The sequence below is a fragment of the Somniosus microcephalus genome, unplaced genomic scaffold (assembly GCF_052327205.1).
Source record: "Somniosus microcephalus isolate GS21.2 unplaced genomic scaffold, FLI_Smic_1.0 unresolved_chr8, whole genome shotgun sequence".
Classification (NCBI taxonomy): domain Eukaryota; kingdom Metazoa; phylum Chordata; class Chondrichthyes; order Squaliformes; family Somniosidae; genus Somniosus; species Somniosus microcephalus.
Window position 1 is genome coordinate 29,024,034 of NW_028225186.1, and position 15,499 is coordinate 29,039,532.

General features: G+C 47.5%; 2 non-coding genes across 2 annotated transcripts; both read right to left on the reverse strand.

The window, feature by feature from the left end:
* Nucleotides 1–11,417: 11,417 nt before the first annotated feature.
* trnae-uuc (transfer RNA glutamic acid (anticodon UUC)) lies at nucleotides 11,418–11,489 on the reverse strand. Its single transcript has one exon. It is a non-coding gene; the product is annotated as a tRNA-Glu (tRNA).
* Nucleotides 11,490–12,443: 954 nt separating this feature from the next.
* On the reverse strand, nucleotides 12,444–12,515 carry trnag-ccc (transfer RNA glycine (anticodon CCC)). Its single transcript has one exon. It is a non-coding gene; the product is annotated as a tRNA-Gly (tRNA).
* Between the last annotated feature and the right edge of the window lie 2,984 nt (nucleotides 12,516–15,499).

Consider the following 15,499-nt stretch of genomic DNA (forward strand, 5'->3'; position numbering starts at 1 on the left):
TAGGAGAGTCCCTTTTTAAATTTCCTTTGTCTAATTGGAGCCTAAGTGGGCCAAGTGATATACAAGGTCGACGCTATACCCAACTTAGACCTTCTTAGTTCTTTTGGATCCCGTTGTTAGGGACCCTGCCTGACTACGCCAAATTCTGTCGAGGAAATTAATTATCAGATGGAGACTTCGAGGTTCGCTTTAGGAATTTATTACATGATATTACGGAGAGTCTGCAGCAGTCCCTACTGCCCACCAGCACTCTAAATTACTAATGTACAGCGCTCATAGTTATACAGCAAGTTAAAGAGCTTCAGGTGATTAGCTTACATTACATTTCAACATAAGGTTTCATAGGTTCCCTTGCTCTCAAGAAACAGATTAACATGTTCACATTTTATCACCAGATGCCCGAAGCCAAAAGGTCAGCTTGACTTCATTTTGGCAGTCATCAGTTCTTTTAGTTTTATGTCCTTTGTTCAATTAGTAAAGTGGTCAAGTATCCCAGCACGTCTTAATGTTTAATACGTTTTTCCCACACTGTTGAGGCACAAGCAGCAGTGTGGAAAGTTGATGAGGTGCAAGCGTTGTTTCACGCGGGTGCTTTGATTGCTGGCATTTCAAACAGCCAGAAAACACACTGGTTCCCTGACCAAGCATCGAACACAGACCACGGTGAGTGAAAGCGCTGAATCCTAACCACTAGACCACCAGGAAAGCTATCGGAAACATCCTGCCAGCAAGCAGAACAATGCCGTCTTTCCTCCTTGCTGCTTTGAAATTCATGTCATTTTCACGCCAGGCAAACTTTTCGTACAAGATGACATTTTTTATGCGAGATCACATAGGACATGTTCAGGAAACCACAGCATCAAGTGCGGGTAGGCGTCCACCTGAAATCTATTTGCTTCTGCGCTTTTCTCAGAGATACACAGTCAGAGAAAAGCCGTCGGGATATTGAATAATCAGCACCAAATATTAAGGACAATACAGAGGAAATAGTAATGCACAGCTTGAGACAAAGGCTCAAACACATACACGAACACAGATGTGTGCTCACTTTGTGTGGGTATGTTTCAGATATCCATATGTTTCATGGAGGCTTGCAGTACAGTTTGAGGCCATTCGGCCAATCGTGCCGGTGCTGTCCCCTTGAAAGTTCAGACGTGCTTTCTCCCGCTGTTATCTGCATTTCCCTGTCCTCTCTCGTTCTGCAGTGCCCCGCACAAAGGACAAACAGAAGGAGAACACTATGCTAACGAGCAATTGATGCAGGAGGTTTTAATACAGTTCCTCACCGTTTAAAATTATTTTAGGTTCAATTTTTCGCTGTTGAACTTTTCCAAGGAGCGCATTAAGGTGCTGCCCAAAGGTTTAAAATTGGGGATGTTAAAATACCTCCCCGTCGGGGAATTTCACCCCGGTCTCCCGCGTGACAGGCGGGGATACTCACAACTATACTAACGAGGAAGTGAGCAATGTAATGTCTGTCAGAGTAAGAATCGAGCCTGTTACACAGGAACAGGATGCCATTCAGCCCCTCAAAGCTGTTGCACATGAACAGGAGCAGAACATTCATACCCTTGATCCAGTTGCACAGGTACAGCTAATATATTATTTATGCTCATGTGATGTGTTTGCTGTGAAATGAATTGTTAAAAAAATTAACATGTCTTGGCCGGGAACAGAACGCGGGTTTCCCGCAGTGGCAGGTGAGAATTCTACCCCTTAACCACCAATGCACGCCAAAATAGCAGATTCCATTTTCTTTTAGCTACAACTCATTTTTGACTTTTGTTAATACAAGCGGGGACACTGCTTTAACATAAAAAGCAAAATGCAGCAGATATTGCTTCTGGAATTGTTGATTAAATGCTGGAAACACTTAGAATGTCCTGGAAGATCTGTGGACAGAGGAATAAAGGGTTAACCTGTCAGGTGCCTGAGCTCTCGGCAGAGCTAAGATTTTGCACTTTTCTAGGTCCCGTGGGAGTTTCCTTCCAACGTTGTTTAGCTGCTCAAAAATTACACAATTAAGAAACTAACCTTCCCCAAAAGAATAAATAGGAGCAGGATTCGGCCATTCGGCCCCTCGAGCCCCGCCATTTAATGAGTTCGTGGCTGATGAGAGCTTCGACACAACGCAACTTTGCCGCCCATTCCCCATAACCTTTGACTCCCCTGCAGCTGACATATATGTCTATCAGACATACAGAACCCGTTTGATGTCTTACAGTCTGGCCCGAGGGATAGTGTGGAGAAGCTGGGATTTCTTTCCTCTGGAGGCTAAGAGGAAATTTAATAGAGGCTTGCAAAATTACAATGGGTTTTGATAGAGGAAATAAAGACAAACGCTTTCCAATGGCAGGAGGGATGGCAACCAGAGGTAGAATTGTCTTATGCAGCGAATGTTAAGGCCTCATGAATATCAGGATAAGTTATCACGGCCCAGTTACTCTGTCATTCGAGTCTTGCACACGTTGCTAATGTGGCATTTTTCACACTGGCAATGAGTTGACTGATAGCCGTGCTGTGATCAGCTAAATTTGTTAGGGAGATGCAGTCGGCAAAATAATACATGGAAGACGGATAATAACCGTGACTGTTCTGACACTGTGAGGTACACATTGTGGTAAACCACTGTTATTGTTATTCACTGTTGTTGTTGTTGCACACTGTTGTACCTATGCATGCCTCAGCATGTCTCGGCTGGATCCACCCACAGGCCCAGGTATAAAGGTGATTGACCAGCAGCCCCCTGCCTTCTTGGAACACAGTCAACCACGAGAGGCATGCTCTTTTCTTTTCTAATAAAAGCCTTTAGTTACTCTCCTAACTCTCCGTCTTTTATGAGTAATTGATAGCGCATCAATTTTATTAGCAAAAACAAAATGTCGACAAACGCTGAACAGCAGGCTGCTGCACCAAGCGCTGAAGAGCAGGCTGCTGCACCAAACGCTGAGCAGCAGGAGCTGCTGCGAGCCCTCAGACCAACATGCCTGGACCTAGACCCCCAAGAAGCGGGTTCGGCTACCAAATTCGCGCATTGGCTGCATTGCTTCGAGGCCTACCTGCAAGCCTCAACTGTGACCCTGGACGAAAACAAGTTGGAAATCCTGGCCTCAAAGTTGAGCCACCAAGTTTATACAATAATCCAGGATGCGATGAGCTATGCAGCGGCTATCGATCTGCTAAAAGAGCAATACACACGCCCGGTAAATACGGTCTATGCCAGGCACCTCTTAAGATCCCGCAGACAGCAGCCCGGGGAATCGGTGGAGGCCTTCCTACGGTCACAACGGATACTCGGCCGAGACTGCGATTGCAAAGAAGTATCAGCCGCAGCACACACGGAGGGACTGATCCGAGATGCTTTCGTTGCGGGTCTAAGGTCCGACTACTCCCGGCAGAGACTGTTGGAAAAGGGAGAAATGGACCTGAGAAAGGCAGTGTCCCTTGCGCTCTCGCTCGACGCGGCCCACAGGAATATGAACGCCTTCTCCCCTAACCGCTCCGCAACGTGGACGACACAACCGTGGGTCATGGGACCGCCACATTCAACTGCTGCTGCGATGTCCAAGGCACAGAAATGTTATTTTTGTGGCCAGGCAAAACACCCCAGAGCACGCTGCCTGGCGAGGAACGCAATATGCTCCGGCTGCGGGAAGAACGGACACTATGTCAGCGCCTGCAAAGGTAAAACCGCTAACGCCAGCAGCGCCGCGTGCGAACCGTGGGGGCAGCCATCTTGTCCGCCATCTTGGGCTCCACCAGCCGCTTGGGGATCGGGACCATGGGTGCCGCCATTTTGTCCGCCATCTCGGACGTCTCCAACTTCAACCACGGGGGATCCGGACTCAACCACCGCCTCATCTGACGACCACATCGACTCGCTCGACCATACGCTGGCCTCTGTGACGCTGGACCAATCTCTCCCTCATCAACTGTCCAGGTCCATGATGGACATTACGGTAAACGGCCGCGCCACTACCTGCCTTTTTGACAGCGGGAGCACGGAAAGCTTTATCCACCCCGACACGGTGCGCAGTTACTCTCTCCCAGTCCTGCCGACGCAACATCGGATCTCTTTGGCTTCCAAAGCCCAGTCAGTGGACGTCGGTGGCTACTGTGTAGTGACCCTTTCAGTAAGGGGCACAGAATACAAAAATTTTAAACTCCTGGTCCTGCCCCATCTTTGCGCTGCCGTTCTACTGGGGTTGGATTTTCACTGCCACCTTAAGAGTGTCACATTAGCATACGATGGACCCCTCCCCCCACTCACAGTCTGCAACCAGCAGCTTTTAAATCGACCGCCGCGCACCATTTGCAGCCTCTCCACCCTTAAAGTCCCCCCCTCCTTTTTCGCTAACCTCCCCCGCGACTGTAAGCCCATCGCAACCAAAAGCAGGCGTTACAGTGCCGGGGATAGGAGCTTCATTAAATCCGAGGTAGCAAGACGCCTGAAGGAAGGGATTATTGAAAGTAGCACCAGCCCATGGCGAGCACAAGTGGTGGTCGTGAAGACTGGCGAAAAACAGCGCCTAGTTATTGACTACAGCCAGACGATCAATCACTACACCCAGCTACATGCATACCCACCCCCCCGCATATCTGACATGGTCAATCAGATAGCACAATACCGGGTGTTCTCGACGATTGATCTGAAGTCGGCATACCACCAGCTCCCCATCAGGGCTGAGGACCACCAGTACACAGCTTTTGAAGTTGACGGTCGCCTCTACCACTTCCTCAGAGCTCCCTTCGGCGTCACCAACGGGGTTTCAGTCTTCCAACGGGAGATGGAATGGATGGTTGACCAGAACGCGCTCCAGGCCACTTTCCCCTATCTAGACAACGTCACCATCTGCGGCCGCGACCAGCAGGACCATGATGTTAATCTAGAGAAATTCCTCCGTACGGCCCAGCGGCTGAACCTAACATACAACAAGGACAAATGTATGTTTCATACCAAGTGCCTTGCCATTCTTGGCTGTGTAGTGGAGAATGGAGTCATCGGCCCCGACCCCGACAGGATGCGCCCCCTTATGGAGCTCCCCCTCCCCCACTGCCAAAAAGCACTGAAGAGATGCCTAGGGTTTTTCTCGTACTATGCTCAGTGGGTGCCCAACTATAAGGACAAAGCCAGACCCCTCATCAAGTCCACCTCCTTCCCCCTGACAGCAGAGGCCTGTGCAGCCTTCACTCTCTTAAAAGGAGATATTGCGAAGGCCACAATGCACGCAGTGGATGAGTCCATCCCTTTCCAAGTGGAGAGCGATGCATCCGACTTTGCCCTAGCTGCAACCCTTAACCAGGCGGGGAGACCCGTGGCCTTTTTCTCAAGGACCCTCCAGGGACCCGAGATTCGACACTCCTCTGTCGAAAAGGAGGCCCAGGCCATTGTGGAAGCTGTGCGACATTGGAGGCATTACCTGGCTGGAAAACGATTTACCCTGCTCACTGATCATCGTTCAGTAGCTTTTATGTTTAATAATAAGCAGAGGGGCAAAATCAAGAACGACAAGATCTTGAGGTGGAGAATCGAACTCTCCACCTACAATTACGATATCTTGTACCGGCCCGGGAAACTCAATGAGCCCCCATATGCCCTATCACGTGGTACATGCACCAACACGCAGGTCGAAAGACTGAAGACCCTCCACAATGACCTCTGCCACCCGGGGGTCACCAGGTTTTTACACTTCATCAAATCCCGTAACCTGCCCTACTCCATCGAGGAGGTCAGGACCATGGCCAGGAACTGCCAAGTCTGTGCCGAGTGCAAACCGCATTTTTATAGGCCAGACAGAGCAAGCCTGATCAAAGCCACGCGCCCCTTTGAAAGGCTGAGCGTCGATTTTAAAGGGCCCCTCCCCTCCTCCGACCGCAATGTGTACTTCCTCAACATAATTGATGAGTACTCCCGTTTCCCTTTTGCCATCCCTTGCTCAGACTTGACCAGTACCACGGTCATTAAATGTCTGAATGACCTCTTCAGATTGTTCGGTTTCCCTAGCTGTATTCATAGCGACAGGGGCTCATCCTTTATGAGCGACGAACTCCGGCAGTACCTGCTCTCGAGAGGTATCGCTACAAGCAGGACCACCAGCTACAACCCCCGGGGGAATGGCCAGGTGGAAAGGAAGAATGCGACGGTCTGGAAGGCCTTCCTTTTAAACTTGAAATCTAAGGGCCTTCCGATCTCTCGCTGGCCGGAAGTCCTCCCTGCGGCACTCCAATCCATTCGGTCACTGCTCTGTACAGCCACCAATGCTACCCCTCACGAGAGAATGTTCTCCTTCCCCAGGAAGTCCACATCGGTGATCTCGTTACCGACATGGCTGACTTCTCCAGGACCCGTCCTACTGTGGAAGCACGTGAGGTCCCATAAGACGGACCCCCTGGTCGAGAGGGTGAGCCTCCTCCATGCCAACCTTCAGTATGCTTACATGGTGTACCCGGACGGGCGGGAGGACACAGTCTGCATACGAGAGCTCGCACCTTTGGGTGCCCCTGAAATACTACCATTGCCATCCACCACTACCCACAACCCAACCCCGCTAGACGGCATGCCGCAGCCCTAGGACCCGTCATTGACCACCCAACCACTCAATGAGACGCCAGATTCAACATTGGATGCTGCACCATCACCGCCGCCACCACGACGTTCAGGATGGCACACAAGGCCACCTGATAGACTTACTTACACGAACCTTTAGTACACTTCACCCCGCCGGACTCAATTTTAAACAAGGGGTGAATGTGGTAAACCACTGTTATTGTGTTCACTGTTGTTGCACACTGTTGTACCGATGCATGCCTCAACATGTCTCGGCTGGCTCCACCCACAGGCCCAGGTATAAAGGTGATTGACCTGCAGCCCCTGCCTTCTTGGAACCCAGTCAACCACGAGAGGCATGCTTTGTTCTTTGCAAATAAAAGCTTTTAGTTACTCTCCCAACTCTCCGTCTTTTATGAGTAATTGATAGCGCATCACACATAAATGTGGTCATTTAAAGTGTCTTGTTCCAAATGTCATTTCCTGCTGACTTTGAAAGAGCAGGCATTTTACAGAAGGCAAGAAAGCGAATGCTGCACCTCGGTATCGAATGATGCGCTGCTGACTGCTGAGGCAACAGCAGCGTGGAAAGTTGAAAGGTTGATGAGGTGCAAGCATTGTTTCGCGCGGGTGCTTTGATTGCTGGCATTTCAAACAGCCAGAAAACGCACTGATTTTCTGACCGGGAATCGAACGCGGGCGGCGGCGGTGAAAGCGCCGAATCCTATCCACTAGACCACCAGGGAAGCTGTGAGAAGCGGCCTGCCAGCAAGCAGAACAAGGCAGTCTTTCCTCCTTGCTGCTTTGAAATTCAGGTCACTTTCACGCCAGGCAAACTTTTCGTACAAGATGACATTTTTTAGGCGAGATCACAAAGGACATGTTCAGGAAACCACAGCATCAAGTGCGTGTAGGCGTCCACCTGAAATCTATTTGCTTTTTTGCTTTTCTCAGAGATACACAGTCAGAGAAAAGCCGTCGGGATATTGAATACTCAGCACCAAAATATCAAGGACAATACAGAGGAAACAATAATCCACTATGCTAACGAGGAATTGATGCAGGAGGTTTTTATACAGTTCCTGACCGTTTAAAATTATTTTAGGTTCAATTTTTCGCTGTTGATCTTTTCCAAGGAGCGCTTTAAGGTGCTGCCCAAAAGTTTAAAATTGGGGATGTTAAAAATCCTCCCCGTCGGGGAATTTCACCCCGGTCTCCCGCGTGACAGGCGGGGATACTCACAACTATACTTTGGAAGAAGTGAGCAATGTAATGTCTGTCAGAGTAAGAATCGAGTCTGTTGCAACCCGTCAAAGCTGTTGCACAGGAACAGGAGCAGAACATTCATAGCCTTGATCCACTTGCACAGGTACAGCTAATATATTATTTATGCTCATGTGATGTGTTTGCTATGAAATGAATTGTTAAAAAAATTAGCCTGCATTGGCCGGGAATCGAACCCGGGTCACCCGCGTGGCAGGCGACAATTCTACCCCTGAAAGGCCAATGTACGCCGACTTAACAGATTCTATTTTCTGGCAGCGATAATTTATTTTTGACTTTTGTTAATACAAGCGGGGACACTGCGTTAAGATGGAAAGCAATATCCTGCAGATACTGCATCTGGAATTGTTGATTAAATGCTGGAAACACTTCGAATGTCCTGGAAGATCTGTGGACAGAGAAACACAGGGTTAACCTCTCAGGTGCATGAGCTCTCGGCAGAAATTAGATTTTGCACTTTTCTATATCCCGTGGGAGTTTCCTTCCAACGTTGTTTAGCTGCTCAAAAATTACATAATTAAGAAACTAACCTTCCCCAAAAGAATAAATAGGCGCAGGATTGGACCATTCGGCCCCTCGAGCACCGCCATTTAATAAGTTCGTGGCTGATGAGATCTTCGACACAACGCAACTTTGCCGCCCGCTCCCCATAACCCTTGACTCCCCTTTAGCTGAAATATATGTCTATCAGACATACAGAACCTGTTTGACGTCTTACAGTGTGGCCCGAGGTAGAAGCGACTTCATTTATGTTGGTAGTGTGGAGAAGCTGGGATTGCTTTCCTCTGGAGGCTAAGAGGAAATTTAATAGAGGCTTGCAAAATTACAATGGGTTTTGATAGAGGATATAAAGACAAACGCTTTCCAATGGCAGGAGGGATGCTAACCAGAGGTAGAATTGTCTTATGCAGCGAATGTTAAGGCCTCATGAATATCAGGATAAGTTATCACGGCCCAGTTACTCTGTCATTCGAGTCTTGCACACGTTGCAAATGTGCCATTTTTCACACTGGCAATGAGTTGACTGATAGCCGTCCTGTGATCAGCTAAGTTTGTTAGGGAGATGCAATCGGCAAAATAATACATGGAAGACGGATAATAACCGTGACTGTTCTGACACTGTGAGGTACACAAAAATGTGGGCATTTAAAGTGTCTTGTTCCCAATGTCATTTCCTGCTGACTTTGAAACAGCAGGCATTTTATAGAAGGCAAGGAAGCGAATGCTGCACCTCGGTACCGAATGATGTGCTGCTGACTGTTGAGGCAACAGCAGCGGTGTGGAAAATTGAAAGGTTGATGAGGTGCAAGCATTGTTTCGCGCGGGTGCTTTGATTGCTGGCATTTCAAACAGCCAGAAAACGCACTGGTTCCCTGACCGGGAATCAAACCCCGGCCGCGGCGGTGAAAGCGCCGAATCCTATCCACTAGACCACCAGGGAAGCTGCGCGAAGGCGCTTGCCAGCAAGCAGAACAAGGCAGTCTTTCCTCCTTGCTGCTTTGAAATTCAGGTCATTTTCACGCCAGGCAAACTTTTCGTACAAGATGACATTTTTTAGGCGAGATCACAAAGGACATGTTCAGGAAACCACAGCATCAAGTGCTTGTAGGCGTCCACCTGAAATCTATTTGCTTCTGTGCTTTTCTCAGAGATACACAGTCAGAGAAAAGCCGTCGGGATATTGAATAATCAGCACCAAAATATCAAGGACAATACAGAGGAAACAGTAATGCACTGCTTGAGACAAAGACTCAAACATATGCACGAACACTGATGTGTGCTCACTTTGTGTGAGTATGTCTCAGATATCCATATGATTCATGGAGGCGTGCAGTACAGTGTGAGGCCATTCGGCCAATCGTGCCAGTGCTGTCCACTTGAAAGATCAGACGTGCTTTCTCCCGCTGTTATCTGCATTTCCCTGTCCTCTCTCGTTCCGCAGTGCCCCGCACAAAAGACAAACAGAAGGAGAACACTATGCTAACGAGGAATTGATGCAGGAGGTTTTTATACAGTTCCTCACCGTTTAAAATTATTTTAGGTTCAATCTTTCGCTGTTGATCTTTTCCAAGGAGCGCTTTACGGTGCTGCCAAAACGTTTAAAATTGGGGATGTTAAAATTCCTTCCCGTCGGGGAATTTCACCCCGGTCTCCCGCGTGACAGGCGGGGATACTCACAACGAGACTAACGAGGAAGTGAGCAATGCAATGTCTGTCAGAGTAAGAATCGAGCCTGTTACACAGGAACAGGATGCCATTCAGCCCCTCAAAGCTGTTGCACAGGAACAGGAGCAGAACATTCATACCCTTGATCCACTTGCACAGGTACAGCTAATAAATTATTTATGCTCATGTGATGTGTTTGCTATGAAATGAATTGTTAAAAAAATTAGCCTGCATTGGCCTGGAATCGAACCCGGGCCTCCCGCGTGGCAGGCGAGAATTCTACCCCTGAACCATCAATGCACGCCGACTTAATCGATTCTATTTTCTGGTAGCTACAATTTATTTATGGCTTTTGTTGATACAAGCGGGGACACTGCGTTAACATAAAAAGCTAAAAGCAGCAGATACTGCATCTGGAATTGTTGATTAAATGCTGGAAACACTTCGAAGGTCCTGGAAGATCTGTGGACAGAGAAACACAGGGTTAACATCTCAGGTGCATGAGCTCTCGGCAGAGCTAAGATTTTGCACTTTTCTACGTCCCGTGGGAGTTTCCTTCCAACGTTGTTTAGCTGCTCAAAAATTACATAATTAAGAAACTAACCTTCCCCAAAAGAATAAATAGGAGCAGGATTGGGCCATTCGGCCCCTCGAGCCCGCCATTTAATAAGTTCGTGGCTGATGAGATCTTCGACACAACGCAACTTTGCCGCCCGTTCCCCATAACCTTTGACTCCCCTGTAGCTGAAATATACGTCTATCAGACATACAGAACCCGTTTGACCTCTTACAGTGTGGCCCGAGGGATAGTGTGGAGAAGCTGGGATTGCTTTCCTCTGGAGGCTAAGAGGAAATTTAATTGAGGCTTGCAAAATTACAATGGGTTTTGATAGAGGAAATAAAGACAAACGCTTTCCAATGGCAGGAGGGATGGTAACCAGAGGTAGAATTGTCTTATGCAGCGAATGTTAAGGCCTCATGAATATCAGGATAAGTTATCACGGCTCAGTTACTCTGTCATTCGAGTCTTGCACACGTTGCTAATGTGGCATTTTTCACACTGGCAATGAGTTGACTGATAGCCGTGCTGTGATCAGCTAACCTTGTTAGGGAGATGCAGTCGGCAAAATAATACATGGAAGACGGATAATAACCGTGACTGTTCTGACACTGTGAGGTACACAAAAATGTGGGCATTTAAAGTTTCTTGTTCCCAACGTCATTTCCTGCTGACTTTGAAACAGCAGGCATTTTATAGAAGGCAAGGAAGCGAATGCTGCACCTCGGTACCGAATGATGCGCTGCTGAATGTTGAGGCAACAGCAGCGGTGTGGAAAATTGAAAGGTTGGTGAGGTGCAAGCATTGTTTTGCGCGGGTGCTTTGATTGCTGGCATTTCAAACAGCCAGAAAACGCACTGGTTCCCTGACCGGGAATCGAACCCGGGCCGCGGCGGTGAAAGCGCCGAATCCTATCCACTAGACCACCAGGGAAGCTGCGAGAAGGGTCCTGCCAGCAAGCAGAACAAGGCAGTCTTTCCTCCTTGCTGCTTTGAAATTCAGGTCATTTTCACGCCAGGCAAACTTTTCGTACAAGATGACATTTTTTAGGCGAGATCACAAAGGACATGTTCAGGAAACCACAGCATCAAGTGCGTGTAGGCGTCCACCTGAAATCTATTTGCTTCTGTGCTTTTCTCAGAGATACACAGTCAGAGAAAAGCCGTCGGGATATTGAATAATCAGCACCAAAATATCAAGGACCATACAGAGGAAACAGGAATGCACTGCTTGAGACAAAGACTCAAACACATGCACGAACACAGATGCGTGCTCACTTTGTGTGAGTATGTCTCAGATATCCATATGATTCATGGAGGCGTGCAGTACAGTGTGAGGCCATTCGGCCAATCGTGCCAGTGCTGTCCACTTGAAAGATCAGACGTGCTTTCTCCCGCTGTTATCTGCATTTCCCTGTCCTCTCTCGTTCCGCAGTGCCCCGCACAAAAGACAAACAGAAGGAGAACATTATGCTAACGAGGAATTGATGCAGGAGGTTTTTATACAGTTCCTCACCGTTTAAAATTATTTTAGGTTCAATCTTTCGCTGTTGATCTTTTCCAAGGAGCGCTTTAAGGTGCTGCCAAAACGTTTAAAATTGGGGATGTTAAAATTCCTTCCCGTAGGGGAATTTCACCCCGGTCTCCCGCGTGACAGGTGGGGATACTCACAACGAGACTAACGAGGAAGTGAGCAATGTAATGTCTGTCAGAGTAAGAATCGAGCCTGTTACACAGGAACAGGATGCCATTCAGCCCCTGAAAACTGTTGCACAAGAACAGGAGCAGAACATTCATTCCCTTGATCCAGTTGCACAGATACAGCTAATATATTATTTATGCTCAAGTGATGTGTTTGCTATGAAATGAATTGTTTAAAATGTTAACCTGCATTGGCCGGGAATCGAACCCGGGTCACACCGCGTGGGAAGCGAGAATTCTACCCCTGAACCACCAATGCACGCCGAGTTAACAAATTCCATTTTCTGTTAGCTACAATTTATTTTTGGCTATTGTTAATACAAGCGGGGACACTGCGTTAACATAAAAAGCTAAATGCAGCAGATACTGCATCTGGAATTGTTGACTAAATGCTGGAAACACTTCGAAGGTCCTGGAAGATCCGTGGATAGAGAATCACAGGGTTAACCTCTCAGGTGCATGAGCTCATGGTTGAGCTAAGATTTTGCACTTTTCTAGGTGCCGTGGGAGTTTCCTTCCAACGTTGTTTAGCTTCTCAAAAATTACATAATTAAGAAACTAACGTTCCCCAAAAGAATAAATAGGAGCAGGATTGGGCCATTCAGCTCCTCGAGCCCCGCCATTTAATAAGTTCGTGGCTGATGAGATCTTCGACACAACGCAACTTTTCCGCCCGCTACCCATAACCCTTGACTCCCCGACATACAGAACTCGTTTGACGTCTTACAGTGTGGCCCGAGGGACAAGCGATTTCAGTTATGTTGATGGGGTGGACAAGCTGGAATTGCTTTCCTCTGGAGGCTAAGAGGAAATTTAATAAAGGCTTGCAAAATTACAATGGCTTTTGATAGAGGAAATAAAGACAACCGCTTTCCAATGGCAGGAGGGATGGTAACCAGAGGTAGAATTGTCTTATGCAGCGAATGTTAAGGCCTCATGAATATCAGGATAAGTTCTGACGGCCAAGGTACTCTGTCATTCGAGTCTTGAACACGTAGCTAATGTTGCATTCTTCACACTGGCAATGAGTTGACTGACAGCCGTGCTGTGATCAGCTAAGTTTGTTAGGGAGATGCAGTCGGCAAAATAATACATGGAATGCCGATAATCACCGTGACTGTTCTGACACTGTGAGGTACACATAAATGTGGGCATTTAAGGTGTCTTGTTCCCAATGTCATTTCCTGCTGACTTTGAAACAGCAGGCATTTTACAGAAGGCAAGGAAGTGAATGTTGCACCTCGGTACCGAATGTTGCGCTGCTGACTGTTGAGGCAACAGCAGCGTGGAAAGTTGAAAGGTTGATGAGGTGCAAGCATTGTTTCGCGCGGGTGCTTTGATTGCTGGCATTTCAAACAGCCAGAAAAAGCACTGGTCCCCTGACCGGGTATCGAACCCGGGCCGCGGCGTTGAAAGCACCGAATCCTAACCACTTGACCACCAAGGAAACTATGGAAAACATCCTGCCAGCAAGCAGAACAATGCAGTCTTTCCTCCTTGCTGCTTTGAAATTAAGGTCACTTTCGCGCCAGGCAAACTTTTCGTACAATATGTCATTTTTTAGGCGAGATCACAAACGACATGTTCAAGAAACCACAGCATCAATTGCGGGTAGGCGTCCACCTGAAATCTATTTGCTTCTGTGCTTTTCTCAGTGATACACAGTCAGAGAAAAGCCGTCGGGATATTTAATAATCAGCAACAAAATATCAAGGACAACACAGAGGAAATAGTAATGCACTGCTTGAGACAAAGACTCAAACACATACACGAACACAGATGTGTGCTCACTTTGTGTGGGTATGTCTCAGATATCCATATGATTCATGGAAGCTTGCAGTACAGTGTGAGGCCATTCGGCCAATCGTGCCAGTGCTGTCCCCTTGAAAGATCAGACTTGCTTTCTCCCGCTGTTATCTGCATTTCCCTGTCCTCTCTCGTTCCGCAGTGCCCCGCACAAAAGACAACCAGAAGGAGAACACTATGCTAACGAGGAATTGATGCAGGAGGCTTTTATACAGTTCCTCACCGTTTAAAATTATTTTAGGTTCAATTTTTCGCTGTTGATCTTTTCGAAGGAGCACGTTAAATTGCTGCCCAAAGGTTTAAAATTGGGGATGTTAAAATTCTGCCCCGTCGAGGAATTTCACCCCAGTCTCCCGCGTGACAGGTGGGGATACTCACAGCTATACTAACGAGGAAGTGAGCAATGTAATGTCTGTCAGAGTAAGAATCGAGACTGTTACACAGGAACAGGATGCCATTCAGCCCCTGAAAGCTGCACAGGAACAGGAGCAGAACATTCATACCCTTGATCCAGTTGCACATATACAGCTAATATATTATTTATGCTCAAGTGATGTGTTTGCTTTGAAAATTACATAATTAAGAAACTAACCTTCCCCAAAAGAATAAGTAGGAGCAGGATTGGGCCATTCGGCCCCTCGAGCCCCGCCATTTAATAAGTTCGTGGCTGATGAGATCTTCGACACAACGCAACTTTGCCGCCCACTCCCCATAACCCTTGACTCCCCTGTAGCTGAAATATATGTCTATCAGACATACAGAACCCGTTTGACGGCTTAGAGTGTGGCCCGATGGACAAGCGACTTCAGTTATGTTGATTGTGTGGAAAAGCTGGGATTGCTTTCCCCTGGAGGCTAAGAGGAAATTTAATAGAGGCTTGCAATATTACAGTGGGTTTTGATAGAGGAAATAAAGACAAACGCTTTCCAATGGCAGAAGGGATGGTAACCAGAGGTAGAATTGTCTTATGCAGCGAATGTTAAGGCCTCATGAATATCAGGATAAGTTATCACGGCCCAGGTACTCTGTCATTCGAGTCTTGCACACGTTGCTAATGTGGCATTTTTCACACTGGCAATGAGTTGACTGATAGCCGTGCTGTGATCAGCTAAGTTTGTTAGGGAGATGAATTCGGCAAAATAATACATGGAAGGCGGATAATAACCGTGACTGTTCTGACACTGTGAGGTACACATAAATGTGGGCAATTCAAGTGCCTTGTTCCCAATGTCATTTCCTGCTGACTTTGAAACAGCAGGCATTTTACAGAAGGCAAGGCAAGTGAATGTTGCACCTCGATACCGAATGATGCACTGCTGACTGTTGAGGCAACAGCAGCGGTGTGGAAAGTTGAAAAGTTGATGCATTGTTTTGGCTTTGATTGCTGGCATTTTAAACTGCCAGAAAACGCACTATTTTCCTGACCGGGTAATCGAA